The sequence below is a fragment of the Ursus americanus genome, chromosome 7 (genome assembly GCF_024610735.1).
Source record: "Ursus americanus isolate L20-20 chromosome 7, mUrsAme1.1.p, whole genome shotgun sequence".
Taxonomy (NCBI): Eukaryota; Metazoa; Chordata; class Mammalia; order Carnivora; family Ursidae; genus Ursus; species Ursus americanus.
In genome coordinates, this window is record NC_142133.1 from 28948271 (window position 1) to 28959094 (window position 10824).

Here is a 10824-nt window from a genome sequence, read left to right on the forward strand (position 1 = left end):
GGGACACAGCATGGCAGGCAAAGTACTTCATAGGATCTGGGAATGAGGATTAGCAAAGATTTCTTTTGTACCATTTTCCAATCCCCTTCCTGGCAGCTTTTATCCTGTCAGCCCCCACAGATTAAGTGACATTTCAAAATTGAGTTCAGTGAGGATGAAGCCAGATGAGGTTTCTGCCAAACTGGGCTGGCAGACCTGAGTAATCAGCAGATAGCGTGCACGCGCGTGTGTGTGTGTGTGTTTCTGGAATATTAGAACTTTTTTTCTGTACAATAAGAACAAGAAGCCTAGAATTATGTGTGAGATCATCATCATTATCATCAACCACAAACACGTAATCCTTGATAAACACGACCCTCCAAGCTTTTGTGATTATTATGGACTGAATTGTGTCCCCTGCCATTTCATATTAAAGTCCCAGCTCCCAGGGCCTTAGAATGTAACTGTATTTGAAGTTTGTTGGAAACCCAACAAAATTAATCACCCTTCCCCACAACCTTGACAAAAAAAAAAAAAAATTTATCCAAAACTGTTTCTCCCCAAATCAGCATTTTCTGAATTTGAAAGGCCTCTTCCCCTTAGTCATTTCATCCTTTGCCCTCTTTACTAGTCTTATTTGCTTTCTCAAGAGAAGAGTGAAGAGAAGGGCTTACTTTTTAACTATGCCTATTTCTGCTTAATTGTGCTGTCATGAATGACTTAAACCACGTTGAGACAGCTGGGACATAGATAGATGGTGCTATTGGCAGAGCAAGTTGATGATCCCTCTAGTTGGAGAAAATCTGCAGTCCCAGAATGGGTTTGATTAGTTTCACTTCTGTCTTCCTCCCCTTCCAAAGAGTTTGTCATTCATTGCTACACTCTGGTCTTTTTAACGGATGTATTAAGATGTTTCCCCCATCTTAATCTGTAGATTATCAAGAACCCTTAGAAAGCAAGTGCCATTGCATACTTTGTTTCTGCCTAATTGTATTACCTAAACAAGCAACTCTGGTTGATTTTGTTTTGTTTTGTTTTTAATCTTCTCTATTCCTTTCATGTAAATATATTTTAGTTTGTTTGTCAGAGTTGTTTTCAGATGAGTTTGCTCTGGAATGTATCTCATTAGGAACGATGAGGGGACCCCAATTTGAACTTCAAACTAATATTAGCAACACTTCCTTTCTCATGTGTTAAAAGAGTTTTGTCAATTTATTTTCTCTAAGATTTAAGTGAAGTTTCTTTCTCCTTCAGTATGATTTGCATTTTCACTTGTTTACCAGTTGTTCCTCTGGTTCTTTGTCCATTGTCACATGGGAACTAGTTCTACTTAGCCAAAAGCCAGTATGATTTCTTACAAATCAAACCAGGGTACCTAAAAATAGTTTTTTTATCCAAATATTTTTTCACTGAAAGTTTTTCAGAATACAGAAAATCTTAACAGCTAAACATTGAATCCTGCCAAAAATAAAAAAAGTTACAAAACTAACTGGAGCACAGTATTTTGAAAAAGGTAGAAATCAGCCAATGATCTCATTGTATTGAGCTTTTAGTGTTTATATAACTCAGCTTCGTTTTATTTTCTTTTGTTGTGTGTTTTTAAAATAGTCTTTGTAAATGCTTGGTGCTTATAAATCCTGTTACTTATGTAAATCAGTACAAAATCATGTATCTCTAATTAGTTCCCATTCTACTCTTAAATATACAGTAGTCGGCTTGAAAGTGTCTGAATTCAGAGTCAGATGTGGGTATTAGTGAGCAGTGGATTGAATCAAAGAGCTGGGAATTCTGGCCTTCACATAACTGGGGCTAGTCTCCAGGTTTCTTGTTTTTTCTAGTGGTAAAATGGAGATCGATGGTACTTCTACCTTTCATTATATCTGCTGACCTGTAATGGGGAGCAGAATATGTCAGGATGCTTTGAAATCTCTAAAGGAAAAAGAATAGTGATAGTCCTGGTTTAGCAGTACATAATTCAGCCAAGAAAAGAACTGCTCATTCTTGCAAGGTCAGACTATTTTCTCCTTTCAGAAACAACTCAGGGTTGCCTGGGCCAAAATACATGTTCCTTTTGACCACATATTGGCAGGACAGGCATGTCTAGTTTTCTCCTAAATCATGGCTCTAGATTTTTTTCCGGCTAAGAAATCTTACACCAAAACAATTGCAGGGTCCTGTTCTTGACACTCTGTCTTTTTAGAAATTCAAATAACTTTCAGTAGACAGTATTCTTGGAATCTAATTGCCTTGTTGGTTCACAGGCCCTGAGCGTGCAGATAGAGATGAAAGCACACACACAGAAGGATGTGTATGTGTTTCTGTGCATGTAAATTCAATTTTGGTTCATTGAGGATTGTCTTACTAATACCCCCTTTATAAAGTTCCCTAGGTTTTCCTGGTGCCTAGCAACGTTGGTGATCAGGTGATTAGAAAGGCACAGAAAATATGGGTCAGGGCTGAGTAGTTTAAGATACCACACCTATTGATCTGTGTATCTGATATGGGTTACGGAGTAAGGAGAAAGATTTGCCTTTGGTATTTTCCTAGTTCTTTTGTGTTTTGTGCGCAACCTATACACTCCACCCTCCCCTAGTTCCTCTTAATGCTAGGCATCCTGAGTTTTAAGGCAGGCTACTTGGGTTCATTCTTCCTGGAAGAAAATAAATCTTATGATTTAAGTAATAGAAAGGTATTAATGACTTTTTGTATTACCTCTGCCTGAGATATTTATGTTCTAAAGACATTATCTGGGCTGAGAACTGTAGTCCTCGTTACTAAAGGAAAGGAAATATCTGGAAATAAGATCTTTCTGACATGAATAGACATTTTTTCAAAGAAGACATACACAAGAAAAGATACTCAATATCACTAGTCATCAGGAAAATGCCGGGGCGCCTGGGTGGCACAGTCATTAAGCGTCTGCCTTTGGCTCAGGGCGTGATCCCGGCGTTATGGGATCGAGCCCCACGTCAGGCTCCTCTGCTATGAGCCTGCTTCTTCCTCTCCCACTCCCCCTGCTTGTGTTCCCTCTCTCGCTGGCTGTCTCTGTCAGATAAATAAATAAATAAATAATCTTTAAAAAAAAAAAAAAAGGAAAATGCCAATCAAAACCACAGTGACCTATCACTTCACACCTGTCAGAATGGCTAAAATAAAAAAGACAAGAGGAGGAACCTGGCTGACTTAGTAGAGCATGAGACTCTTAATCCCAGGGTCATGAGTTAGGTCCCCACATTGGGCATGGAGCGTCTTTTAAAATAAAAAATAAATAAATAAATAAATAAATAAATTGATTAAAAAGACAAGGAATAACAAGTGTTGGCAAGGATGTGGAGAAAAAGGAACCCATGTACACTGTTGGTGGGAATGTAAATTGGTGCAACCACTATGGAAAACAGTGTGGAGCTTCCTGAAAAAATTAAAAATAATTTAATAATACCATATGACCCAGTATTTCCACTTCTGGATACTTACCCAAAGAAAACAAAAACACTAATTCCAAAAGATCTATGCACTCCTGTGTTCATTGCAGCATTATTTGCAATACGCCAAGATTTGGAAGCAACCTAAGTATCTGTAGATAAACGAATGGATAAAGAAGATGACCCACACCTGATATATACATATCAAATATTACTCAGCCATAAAAAAGAATGAAATCTTGCCATTTGCCATTTGTGATCATGTGGCTCAACCTAGAGAGTATTATGCTAAGTGAAATAAGTCAGAGAAGACAAATACTGTATGATTTCAATTATATGTGGAATCTGAAAAAACAAAGCAGAACCAAACTCATAAATATAGAGAACAAATGGGTGTTTGCTGGGGTGGTAGGGATAGGCAAAATAAGTGAAGGGGATTAGGAGGTACAGATTTCCAGCTATAAAATAAGTAAGTCATGGGATGTAAAATACAGCATAGGGAATATAATCAATAATATTATCATAACATTGTATGATGTTTGATGGTGAGCATTTCATAATGTATATAAATGTCAAATTATAATATTGTACATCTGAAACTTACATAATATTGTATGCCAACCATACTTCAATTTAAAAATAAATAAATGGGGAAAAAATCTTTCTGGCTTAAATTGCACTACATGGGCATGATTTTCAAAAGTTGTCATATGAAGGTACAATTAAAGTTCCTCCCAATAGCTCTAATCTCCTTGTCTATAAAACTTTTTATGGAGCTGCTATGATTTATAAGTCAGATTAACCAGTTTAAATTTCACTTCATTTTTCCATCTTATGGAAATAGTTAAAAGATGGACCAAAACAAGGAGGAAGTGAAACTGAATCAGAGACCCAGATAATAGGTCTCTAAATGATTAAGATCTGAAATTATTTATATATATATATATATATATAAATTTAAGATTTATTTATTTATTTTAAAGAGAAAGAGCACAGCGGGGAAGGGCAGAGGGAGAGTCTCAAGCACACTCCATGTGGAGCCTGACACAGGGCTTGATCTCACGACCCTGAGATTACAACCTGCGCCAAAACCAACAGTCTAACACTTAACCAACTGCGCCACCCAGGCACTTCTGAAATTATTACATTTTAAAATATCACTTTATATAAAACCTGTGTATAGAGTGTTGAAGTTAGGTTGTACCTTAGATGTAACTTCAGTCAGTGGTAAATCTGCAACTTCCTATGTACTCAATGTCTCTTTTCTCCCTTGAGTTGTTAGTTAACTAATGAAAAGTTCATGTGTTCTTAATATAATAAGAATTAGTGGGAGTTGTCAGGTTGTCCTCACAAAAGTTCTTTGAAATGCCTGAATGACAACTCCAGAAAACTCAGTAATTATTGTCCAGTGATGGTTAATGCTTTTATAATACACTGGTAACACTCTGTCCTCTTCTAGGAGATTGTGGTGAATATGGGTAAGCACTTCCTCTAGAAGCTGCTCTGGATCGGAAAGCACCTGGTGTGTGCTAAGGCAGTGCTGTATTTCATTTATTAGAGTGGATTCTTTTAGTTCTTGAAGACCCTGTCTTAGTCCCACATAGCTTTTAGCATATTATGGACACCTATTGAGTTTTGGGATGAATCATTTTAATTTAGTTGCTCCATCATTTAAATTGCAGTCTTAGCCTCCCAAAGAGTCTGATTTTCATCTTTTTTCATCCCCAGTAGGATGATTTGCTTTGTGATTTTCTTTTCATTTTGAAAATTGTGTTAGCAGGCCCTTTACACAGTAGCTGTAGAACTCCTCAGCTATTGTATTCAAAATGAGGATTTCCTCAGGATAAAAATGGCCCGAGTAGGGGCCATTGTTTGTAATATGTATTGCTAACAAATTTTGGTTAAAAAAAAGATTATAGGGGCACCTGTGTTGCCCAGTTGGTTAATCGTCTGACTCTTGATTTTGGCTCAGGCCATGATCTTGGGGTCCTGGGATGGAGCTCTGTGTCAGGCTCTATGCTCAGCCCAGAGTCTGCTTGTCCCTTTCCCTCTGCTCCTTCCCCCATGCTTTCTTTCTCTCTCTCTCTCTCAAATAAATAATAAATAAAATCTTTTAAAAATTTTTAAAAGTTAAAAATTACAAGCTTTTAAAAGAGATTATAAATTACAAGTTTTCTTTTTTGAAGTATTGTTTTAAGCTGCAGCATAAGCTATCCATTACTTTAGATATGGGGTATAAGAGTAGGTTGTAGAGATGAGCCCACGTTTCTGAAATCAAGATTCTTGATGCTAATTTTTAATGAAATCTGATCTTCCATGGTGGTTGTTGCTGCTGTTGTTGGCTCTTGTTGTTCTTAATACCAAAGTGCTGCCATATAGAATTTCAATACAGTGATAGTAGAAAAAAATCAGATATTGGTTTTGGATAATAACGACTTGGAGTGCAGCCCCACTATCAATTTAGGCATGATGAAAATCCTTGCTCTGCTAATCTTTGGGGTTTGTGTTTGGTGATATGTACTTCGGCAGTCTGAAGAGACTCATCTTTATATTTATGCTGAAAACAGTGATTGAGGCCAGAAAGTAAAGTAGGAAATGAAGAAGCAATACCCGCAGATAGAAAATATTGGAAATATCAGAGGAGAGGGAATTAGGGTTTGGGGAATAAATACACTGACCTCTTTCCTCTTGCTAGAACCCAGCTGTAAGAATAAGGGAGTGACACAGCCTTAGAGAGCAGCCCCATAAGATATGGAACAAAGCAGAGAAGGGTGGAAAATGGATAAGAAAGGACAAGTGGAGAATAGTCACAGTTTTTAGGGAACTATAAAATTTTAATTTTGGATAAATGGTTCCTTAAGAAGGAAGGTGGAAGATTTGCTACAAAAAAGCTCTATCAAGGTATCCTAAAAGAATTGGGAGAATTATCAATATAATTCTGAAAAAGCCACATGAAGTATTGGTATCTTTATTATGGATATCTATATTATCAATTATTACATAATTGCTCTTTAAGAAGCTATTGCCAATTTTGACCTTTGCTGCATGTTTTCTTTCTCTGTCAAGTTGTTAAACATGGAAGACACAGAGTGACAGAGCTGCAGATCAGAGGTTAATTTAAGTTTATGAAAGGACAGCCTAAATAGAGGGATAGGCTTCATGGCTAAAGTTTAGGCTTAGCCAAGATTCCCCTTGTGTTAATAAATGTAACCAAAAGAAAAATTGGGGAAAGCCATATGGTATCTGGCTAGTTGTATGTGGCCTTCTTGAATCAGTCTTGGTTAGGAGATCCTAGGTCACCTTTTCTCACTCTCACCCTCTGTCCCCTAACTTTAGTACTTTTTAAAGAAAGCACAACATGTAGAACTTGCCAAAATTGTGTTATAATGCTAAATGTGACCAGTCAATTGGGGAATAAAGCTTTGTGGCAATTTTGCATGGGAAATAATAATAATATAGAAAATTAGATATAGGACTTCTATTTTGTTTTTTAATTTTTGTTATTTTTTAAGTTTTTAAAAAATTTTCATTGATTAGTTTATTTTAGGTAGGCTCTACACTCAACGTGGGGCTTGAACTCACAACTCTGAGATTAAGAGTCACATGCTATACTGACTGTGCCAGCCAGGCACCCCTCTATTTTGTTTTATGATGAACTTATTCTAAATGGTTCCACTTAAGTATTTAATAAGTCATCGTTCTTTTTATTTTTTATTTTAGCATTTTGTGACTGTAGTATTGTTTTGCCAAAGAATTTCTTGGTATGGTTATGGGCCTAGATATCAAAATCATTTAAGTAGACATTATACACAAAGAAGTTTTAGCGTGTAGATGGAGAAAACCAAACACTTTCTTAATGGCAGCCTTCAATTATTATGTAAACTAATAATTAGTTATATTCACTGACCCTGCTAGGGAACGAGTTTAAGCTAAAGCACTAAAGATCTAGGCTCAGCGAGTAAGAGTTTCCTGAAGAATATTAGAGTGGTTACCTGGGAAAGGAATTTCTTAGTAACCTGTGAGGTATCTTTCTCCAAAGTCATTAAAGGTAGCTTGGGTTTTTCTGTTGGTTTGGAGATGGTGTCCTCTTAGATCTCTTAGGATTTTATAACTTTTTAGCTTTTGCACTTGGAGAGAATTTTTTAATGTTTTGCCTTTGCTTTCTTTTCTAATTTGGAATATTTAAACCCTGAGTTTAATACAGTGCTGTACTCCCCCATGATCAGAGACTACATATTCTTAATAATGATGTAGTTACTTATTTACCTGCTAACTGATTTGATTCCACCACATGCTGTATCTACACTCTATTAAAAAGCAGCAGGTTCAGGGCACCTGGGTGGCTCAGTTAAGTATCTCCCTCTGTCTCAGGTCATGATTCCAGGCTCCTGAGATCGAGCCCCGCATTGGGCTCTCTGCCAGTGGGAAGCCTGCTTTTCCCTCTCCCTCCCTCTGCCTGCCACTCACCCTGGTTGTGTGTGCTCGTTCTCTCTCTCTCTTTCTCTGTCAAAGAAATAAATAAAAAAATTTTTTTTAAAAAAGCAGGTTCTAACTCTTGACTCAGATACTTAAATCCAGGAGTTTAGTCTTATCATATCTTGTTCTTATAACCCATTAGGTCCAGACCTGGGTGGATGATTTTGGGGGAAAAAAAAATCAAATGTTTCAGGAGTGCCTGGCTGGCTCAGTTGGAAGAGCATGTGACTCTTGATCTTGGGGTCATGAGTTCAAGCCCCCTGTTGGGTGTAGAAATTACTTTAAAAAAAAAAACTTAAAAAAAAATCAGATGTTTCAAATTGTTGTTATACTTTGTCTCTGGCTTGATAAGCATCATCTGCATTCCTACAGCTATCTTTAAGTGCATTAGATGCATTTTCTTTAGTGTACCCCAGCCAAATGCAAAAATCTGAACAAAGCCCCATGTGTTAAGCCCCAGTTTGAAGGCTCTTGAATACCTGATAAAATATTTTGTTGGCATAACTAGGTAAAGCTCGGCCTTTTAATAGCTTCAAATAAACTTTCTTCAAGAGTCATAAATGGTTACATTTGTCTTTCTAACACTGTTAATGTGCATTGTTTCAAGGGGGGAGAGGTGGAGGTTGGGAGTGGATAGAAAATTTAACTTTGGACTCTGTTTTTCTAGCCTGCTTGTCTCTCTGGTAGTTGATTTCCCTTAAAAATAAACAGCTTCAGGGGCACCTGGGTGGCACAGTTAAGCATCCAACTCTTGGTTTCAACTCAGGTCATGAAGTTAGGGTCATAAGATTGAGCCCCATGTCAGGCTCTGGGTTCAGTACAGAGTCTGCTTAAGACTCTCTCTCTCTCTCTCCCTCTGCCTCCCACCCCTGCACTCTCTTTCTCTCTCTCTCTCAAATAAATAAATATTTAAAAATAAATAAATAAACAGCTTCGCTGATACTTAGAGGTCTGAGCAAAGATCTGAGTACTAACAAAGATCTGTAACAAAGTAATGACCCCTAGTCAGAAAAGATTCTGGCTTTTATTAATAAACTCTGCTCAGGTATTCTAATCTTTGTGATCAAAGTCCTTGATAATCTTTCCCATATAAATGGAAAACCAGGTGATTTGTTATTGTTACTGACTTTCACTGAGGTAAAACATGGGTCACATTATCTTCTGCCAATTTCCCGAATATATATGTTAGACTGGTAATTATCACTCTCTAGACCATTGTTTCAAAGGCCAAATGTTCAAAAATGTTTTAAAGTCAAGCTAAAGATCTCAATAAAACTGAATGAAGAATAAGAGGCTTTCAAATCTGAGACGTGTTCTTAATTTAGGTAACTGAATTATCTAATTTGCCATAAATTTGCTCTTCTTTCTTCAAAGGAGGTGATCCCTCCTGCAGTTCCTCAACACAAGGAGTATCTTTCTTTTCTTTAAATTGGTTTTTATTTTCAACTAAGTGAATACCTGGCAGGTTCGTTCATTTCTTTTTTCTTTTCTTTTCTTTTCTTTTCTTTTCTTTTCTTTTCTTTTCTGTTCTCTTCTCTTCTCTTCTTTTCTCTTCTCTTTTCATTCATTCATTCATTCATTCATTCACTTGGCAGTTTCTAAGTTATACCTCTCTCCTATCCAAACTTGTTTGAGGAAAAGTTTCCCTATATTCAGGGAAAGCCTTTTCTCTCTTTGGCAGGTTTTCATCTGAGAGGCCCTTCCTTTCCCTCTGCACTTGTTTCTCCTGGGATATGTTCAATGCCATCAGTAAACCCTCAGCACAGCAACTTAGCAACAGCAAAGGAGATTTCCAGAATCTCCTGAAAGTTCTTCTAGCTCATGACAGAATAACTTGGTCCCACTGAAAAGGCTTACTGGTCTTCCTTTTACCTGCCACTTTGGGGGTAGGGATGGGAAATACCATGTCTTTAGAGAAGAAAAGGTAGGGAAAAGAGCATTGAGTCTGGTGGTGGCTCTGCCATCAACAGAGGGACAATAGGCATGGCATTTACCATGCCTGGGGCCTCAATTTCATTATCTAAAAAAACAAGGTAGTTGAAGTATATGATCTCTGAGAATTCATACTGCTTTAAAATACATGATTATTGTTCTTAAGAATCTTGAATATAGTCACTCTTGGTTACATATAGTTTTCCTTGTCACTTGAGACAATGTAGACCAAGGATTTGTTCACTGTACATGAAATTTCTGTCACTACACTTCAAAGGCCTTTTTCTTTGATATCTACCTAATCTAGGGTTGATTGACTGATCCTAACAGTGTTTGAAGGGAATGTGTTTGATGGAAATCTTGGAGAGTTGGCTTGCAGCAAGTGGAAAGGCCTCAGAAATGTTTAAGGCTATTTCAAGACCTGGTTATCCTTCAGTTATCTGGTTGATGTTTCCCAAGCAACTTGGTCACAACTTGTTAGAATTTCTAGTATAACCACTAAATCCAAGGTAGCTCAGTTACCAGGCTAACACAGACCCAATCCAAATCCTCCTTCCATTGTTATGATGCTATGGAGACAGTATGGACTTTGGAGTCAGCCAGAGCTGGGAGTTCACAGTCTGAGTGTGCCTTTTTCTGATTTTATGATACAGGTTAACCTCTCTGTGCCTCAGCGTCATCATCTATATAACAGCAATACTTAAGTACTTCCCTTAAAAATTGCTGTGGGATCAAATGTGATGACAGACAAAAGAGCTTCTCACATGCCTCATCATGAGGACACCTGACATTTGTATACCTCTTTACCATTTATGAAACATCTCATCAAAATAGTTTTATTTAGGAAACTAAATGTGTAGATTTTCTTTGCTGGCTAATATATCATTTAGGTATTGGGCCGTGAGTCAGACTTGCTAGGTAGGGGCCCCTAGATCTTTGGAATTGGGTCAGGCCAGGTCCAGAGCCTTGGCTATCTTGAGGGTCTCTCATAAGAACATCCTTTTATGTTTTCCAG

The 10824-nt window shown here is 37.3% G+C and overlaps 1 protein-coding gene across 2 annotated transcripts in view; it reads left to right on the plus strand.

The window, feature by feature from the left end:
- Positions 1 to 10824, plus strand: part of COMMD1 (copper metabolism domain containing 1) — a 220264-nt gene that overhangs the window by 172958 nt on the left and 36482 nt on the right. The window lies entirely within an intron of this gene.